Source organism: Tuber melanosporum, assembly GCF_000151645.1.
Source record: "Tuber melanosporum whole genome shotgun sequence assembly, scaffold_169, strain Mel28".
Classification (NCBI taxonomy): Eukaryota; Fungi; Ascomycota; class Pezizomycetes; order Pezizales; family Tuberaceae; genus Tuber; species Tuber melanosporum.
The window spans coordinates 120507-127694 of record NW_003298829.1 but is presented as its reverse complement, the minus strand read 5'-3'; positions in this window follow the sequence as shown (position 1 = coordinate 127694).

Genomic DNA, 7188 nt, shown 5'->3' with positions numbered 1-7188 from the left:
AGTAGCCCTTCCTCTAGTTTGGCCCTCTCCTGATGGCCTTTTTCTTTCTCTCCAAGCAGCTTAGCTAACCTATGTTCCTCTGCACAAATGATTCATTCATTCCAGGAATTGTGAGCTTGGTCTAGTTCAGATTCTGCAAATGCTGTGCCCAATAATCGTACATCCTATCCTTAATTCTTAGTCTACTGCTACTGACAAGCAACATCTTATGAATATAGAAACAGTCTTTTTGATATTAAACTCACCTTAGTGGACTGGACAGTATACAACTTAAGCATTCGCATTACAATTGTTTGTACATTTACAATATTTTTCCCCTTACTGTGATTGAACTCCTCCATTTTTTGTGTCAAAAACTTCTCCTTCTCTTGCCAATATTTCTCTCCACTGGAGCAGCAAAGACGGACAAAAAAAGCCATTTAGAATCAGTCAAACTTGCTCATTGCCAGAGGCGTTCAGGGTGTAAATGGGGGTCACAGTGTACTGCCTCATTGATTCGCCCAATTTCGAATGATTCAGGTTGGCCAGAAAGTGAGTTTACACTAAGTAGAGAGCTTCTACCACATTGATTGATTAGTGGTACCAGAGTCAAGGGTGGTGGATCTTCTGAATCTATTCAGGGCAGGCTCATTTGTTGCCAGAATAGAGGACGAGGAGTAGAGTATGAGAACTATTCTGGTAGATTATTTTTACATGATGACAATCTTATTGTGGCTTATGTCTTCGAATCTTGTTTGGCTAACTTCTTCGAGCTTTTTGCTTATGGGTATAGGCAGGTTGCAACACTGTGCAAGTTATGTGTTAGTTAACACCAGTTACCATATCGTGCATCTTTGATGAAAATATAAACACCTTGACTAGTGCCATTACCATGGTGAATCGTCTTGTTGCCTCTATCAATAGCACAATTATCACTTAGCATGGTGCAGCTAAACTCCTCTAATACAGTGGCATGTAGTATATATTATTCATAAGATATACTTCGATATAATCTTTTGAATTCTATGGACTCCCCAACTGGCTAACATATTCAAAGAAAAACAACTTGAGAACTATTATAGTTAGGTTTGGAGAACCGGGATCCAATATCAAGAAACTACACGAAGTAGGATAACCCCACATGGAATCAGAATCTCTAGTCTCCAATATGCCACTCTAGCCCCCTTACAGGACCTGTACATTATTCCACATGTCTAGCTTAGTTGCATAGTATGGCTAGAATGCCACCAAATTGAAGAGGTTAGAAGAACACCATATATGATGCTACTATTAGTCTAACCAGATCCTCTTTGCAAAATATATGGAAGGGGACTTCAGCTAGGTCTGAGAAGTAGAAAGGAGTAAATCCACTAAATAAACAGAGAGTTGCTAGTCTTCAAAGATAGAATATCTTTGGTATAGGCTATAAGTAATGGGATATTTTTGCATGAAGAAATAATAACGAATATTAAAAAATCTCTATAAAGAGCTAACATATTCTCATCTACTTTACAATAATTAGAAGAATTTAGAACTCCTAGAGCTACTACCAAAGAAGTTAATACACTTCCCTGAGTGTTACAAATAGGTTCAGTAGTGCATTATAGTTGCAGAAATTATCTCCAATACCAAGAAGCAACTAAAGCCTTGTTATCTAGAACAACTAAAAGTTGTTGATCGCAGGATTATCCTCCAATCCAGTAAAATGGCTTCGGGTAAATTAGTAGGAAGGTATCTGGAAGATATCTTTCTATTGGATCAGGAGTTATCGAGGTTTAAAGTCAGTAACTAAGAAAAGTTATATCTGTGACTACATCTGTAAATTCAACTCCAAGATGAAACTAATCATTTCATCAATAGGGATAACAATTGGGGCCAACACAGTTAAACTTTAAAACTGGACTATAAGTCTAATGACTCTGAAAATTGGATAATTACTATTAGAAAGAATACAGTTGCCAATAGGCAAAATGAAATTAGTGAAGAAGGGGTGATAGTTTTCAGTATCTCAGAGTGTTTGTACTTGAGAAAAATACCAAACTCTGTAAATGTTTTATTACAAGAGGTACAAGATTTATATGAGAGATAGATGTAGTTTGTGAAGACTCAGATGCAGAATATAAATATTGAAGTGCCTCCAGAGCTTTTAGACATCACCAAGCAATGGAGAAGAGAATTTAATAATATAATATTATTTACACAATTGTATTCTACTTGACTTCGCTCTGAGTAGTCATAAACGAAACAAGTAGCTCTTTGACACTTCCTAGTTAAATCTCTATCTATAAATGAATCTTGATTGGCCTAGATAAGTCTAAGTCTATATGGATTGGCTCTGCCTAATAGTCAGTACTCTCCACATTACTTAAACTTTTATTTCTAAATTTATTTGTCGTCTCTATCAAGACTCCTCATAATTTTCTAACATTTGTGAACACCACTGAGTCAGCATATGCAGCCAAAACTCCATACATGAGACTTGCAGAAAGTACATTTTGATCTTATAATAATATTGGATCAAGGGAAAGGATATCATAAAGTTCTTTTCCCTGGGAAAGAGATGGAAAGATGTAGAGAAGAAGTAGTTTTTGAGGGAAAAGAAACAAACATGGAATAGTCACTCGTAGTTGCTGAAAGATAGTAGTCTTTTAAATAAAAAGAAAATTAAAAATTAAAAATATTTCCACTCCTATCTGTAATGCAAGGTGCAATCCAAAATTTTATAAAAAGGATAATTGACCTATAACTTCTCCACTATTAGGTGGATTCCAGCTGCAGTCATACAAATCCCCAAGCATTCTTTAATTCGATTTTTTATTCATGTCCAGATTGTCTTAATTGAATTGAGATGTGGACAGTAAGCAGGCAATGCTATCTTCTAAAGACTAGGCTTCCCTAGTGGAATATTGTTATGATGGTGGATATGCGCCATCGCATTATCCTCTATTATCACAATATTTGGTTGTTTTAACTACTCTGCTAAAGCTAATAGATAGAGAGGGAGAACCTTACTGTGTTTATGATAAATGAATCAATCAATTCCTCCTTTTCTCACCTTTTCCGTCTCTTTCAACTCAGGGGGAGGTTGAGGATTTAGGTTTCCTGGAGGTGTAAGTTTATATCATAGAATCTCAGTCTTTTCCTCCATCTACTTATAGTATACTTGAATGACTGCAGCATCTTTCTGTTTTTTAGTATTGTATGGAGTTGGATAGAGGTAAAATGGGAGGTTAGAACCTGTACTGAAGTTAGCATTTTGTATATTAAAGTGTTATTGAATACAAATAAAAGATCAAAAAAGTGATTACTTTACCTTGTTTTCCATAGAGTATTGGACCCCAAAATATAATAGTTACTCACTGCAGAAACTTGCGATTGAGATTTCGTAGAAGAAATGCCTCATCTAGCTAGCCTAAAATCCCTTATATACAATAGCATCATAGTGTTCCTATTTCAAAGTATGATTCATTGGTAACTATCACCTCTTTCTAATTCTGTGCACAATGCTCTAAACAAAAGTTTAATCTTACCGCTCTCTGCTCAGATAATGGGATATACTTTTCTATAGGTTTTCATTGATGGATATTGTTTTCAGCTAGCACTTTTCTTACTGTTAGACTGCTCACATTAAGCCCAGCTTAAATATACATTCTATTAGAATATTTAATATACATTGAAGTAATTTATATATATATATATATAAAAACAGAGAGAAAGATTCAGTCTACTAATACCAATTTCACTAAGGGACTTAAAAGTTATCTGACAATGCTCACTATCAGACAATGTAACTGCAACCAAATACTGATTCTCCTTCTCAATGAGAATTGATGTAGAGCTCTTTTCACAGTTCGTTTTCAGTATAAGATTCTCTGTTACACAGAGGTCTTTATTTCCTCCTGGCTCCACTACTTGTCTCTTTGCCTACTGGATGATATTTGAATATATGCTTTTTATAACACCAGTTTTTATGCCAACCGGGCATAAAGTAACCTTGCGGTTATCTTTTAGATTCACATAGGCTACAATTTGCAATTGTTTGATAAAAGAGGTAGTATTTCTACATAGTGTTTAAGGCATATTGATTTCTGAAGTCCATGGGAGCTTTTTGTGAAGTTTTGATAAGATTTAGGTAAACAATACCTAACTACTGAAGTACTTAGATCTGGGTCATATTAGTTATTCTCTATGTTGTTAAACTTGATATTATTAGTGTATCATGCATATGCGGTAATATGCAGACCCAGTTATATTCATAAGCATCAGAAAATTACCAGTGTAGAATCTTACAGGCTATGTAACAGGTTCACATTTTAAATAACAGGCACTATATTTATTCTTACTATATATTTATTTATTTATTTTTCTATTTTATTGTATCATATGTTGATTGTTAAGGTACAAGAACTTGTATGCAGCATCAGCTATAGTACAAACAAAACCATAAAGCATGTATCCATCCTCTGTCTTAAGCAAAAACTGAGCAACCCAAGTCCCCTGGTATGGAGCAAACCACACATTTCACCCTCAATTAAACCTATTCTTACAATACACTTGAACTCAGTTCTAACAGAAACCCAACTCAAGACAAGCAGAAAGTCACAAGGAAAAATCTTGGCCCAAGGTACAAATGAAACTAACATAATATCTACCAGAGAAGCCCATAGCAGCCCTGGTCACCGCAAAGCTAACCTATAAAGTAATCCCTAGTACGGCAGGTCTACCAGAAATCAGCAGTCCTCCTGTTACAGTGGTAGGAAGCAAAGAGTGATTTTGACCAGCCTGAGACTGTATAATACTGTCCTGTTGAGGGAATGAGGATAGGGGCTCCCAAGAGCAGAAGAGGAAGACAAAGTAATCCAGTCCCTTTGCTCTAGTAGTGTGAAAGTGGTAGTAAGATACCAGCTGAAAAGAGGTATAGTAGAGTACTTGCAGGATACAAGATGGGAGGCAGTAGGATGCCAGCTGATTGAGCCATGGTAAGGAGAGAGGAGGTGTAGATCCAAATACTGAAACAACTATCAGAAACATGTTCATGTCTTAACTAAGCAGCCTCCTTGAGCCACCAGTATCTACTGGTATATTCCAGTATCTCTCATGTAGTTCCTTGTTCTGAAAGAGATGGCATTACTTACTGAATAGGATAATACCACCTGTAGAGGGTAGAGAGGAGGAGGGTGGTAAAATCAACTGTAGCCTGTTGAAGAGACCAAAGCAACTTCTAGGAGAAGCAGGAGGAATCTATCTTAATTGTATACTACAAACTAAATTCCTAGCTGTTTGTTATAGGGAAAATGTAAAAACCTGACCATGCTAAAGCTAAGTGAGGCTAGAGCAAAAGTGGGGAAGAAATGAGAATCAACATCGTGAGATGTTGGGAGGAGGAGAAGGGAATCCTAAGAGGGTAGACCTCAAGAGAGAACAATGGAGAAGCATCCTAAAGTAATGGGAAGATAAGAAGTGATGGCTTGATCCCCCCCTGGGCAGGGGGACCAGGCATGAAAAGTCATGAGAAAAGTTGTAGTGTTGAGGTCTTTCCAAATAGGAAATAAATTTCAATCACCAGAGGTGTAGTGGAGATGGTTGATGTTATTTTTTATTATTGAATATTAGTAAATTGATTGCTAGTATAGGATTGTTCCTCCATCGCCAAATAGGAAATTTTAACTTTGTACTTTATGGCTCATTATTTGAGTTTTACTGTATTGCAAAGCTATACCTTTAAGGATTTTGGTAATTTAACTATTTACAACTATTGAAACTTCGAAAATCAACCAGGAGCCTGTATATTATGAACAATATCCATACTAGTTTTATCCATGGTTTGTATTTTTGCCTATTTTCTCATTAAATTTTAATATCCCCATGCTAAATCTGATATTTTTGCAGTAAAATCACACCAGCCTACTCACGTTTTCGGTCACACTTGTATTAGTCTATGGATGGGTGGGTGATCTACGGTATTCCATGGAGTTGTTCTCCTTAAGTATAATAGGATGTTGTATTGATGGCGCTCCCTGCTATGGCAGTATATTATGAAAGAAAGAAGAAAAGAAAGAACGAACGGATCAACAAACACGACAAAGAATAAAACATCGGGTAGCACCCCAAACAAAAGTTAACCGTGGAAAGTGAAGAGAGGCTGATGATATCGAGCATATTGTACTTCTATATTTTACACTTTTATCACCATAAGGAGGAGGTGGTTCTGTCGTGTTGTTGCTACTTGCGTCAGGAGGACCACTTGAGGCTATTTGAACCCCGTTCAATGTGGTGGTACAGTGCACCTTCAGCTTACCCACTTGATACCCAAACCAGTTCTATCCAATCTAGCGACAAAGAATAGAAGGTCAAAAAGCATGAGGCAGGAAAAAAAAAAAGTGGCTAGATATCCTTTCGGTAGTCTCCACACTGCATCTTACCTTACCATCAGGTCTTCCCGTCGCTCAAACATACACGAGCACAAAACACGCCAACCACACACGACATCCGAAACCTCGACGCGTTCCCCCCACTCCTGTTCCCCAACATCCTGCCCCCGACCACACACAACCACCGCCAACACCACAACATCTGTTCTCTTTCTTCTTTCTTTTTCTCTGTTTCTTTCTTTCTAGGCTTTGGCATTGAATTCGAACCAAGGCGCGACGAGACCACGAAGTTACGACGATAGGGAGACTGTGCACCACTGTAATACAGCCTATGCGCTGGGAGTCAGCATAGAAACGACGGGTACTCGTGCAAAGGGTGCAAGGAATTAATTTTCGGGGCCGTCGATCGCAAAATAATTTTTATCTTTTTAAGGTTCGTATCGTTTTTCAGCTGTGAATTGTGAATTGTGAATGGTGGAGGAGGGATTCGGGATCCATATTTTCTTTCCTTCCTACCTTCTTCCTTTCGCACGTTCATTTCCACCCTCAGGTTTGTAGCTGTACTTGCCGCTCCTACCATCGCTGTTCGAGAATTTCCCTCCGGCGGCTTGGTTCGCAATTAATTATTACTTGGGAGTAATTGCGCTGGTACTCGTCCCTGGCGATTTTGTTTCTCTTCATCCTCATTTTTCTCTCTTTCTGACCTTTTTCCCTCCTTGTCTTCGTCACCCTCCCCCATCCCTTCTGTTTACTATCCCACCTCTATCTCCCACCTTCTACACAACCATTTTTTTCTCATCTACCATCACCTTTCTTTTGTTCTTCACCCTACCACACT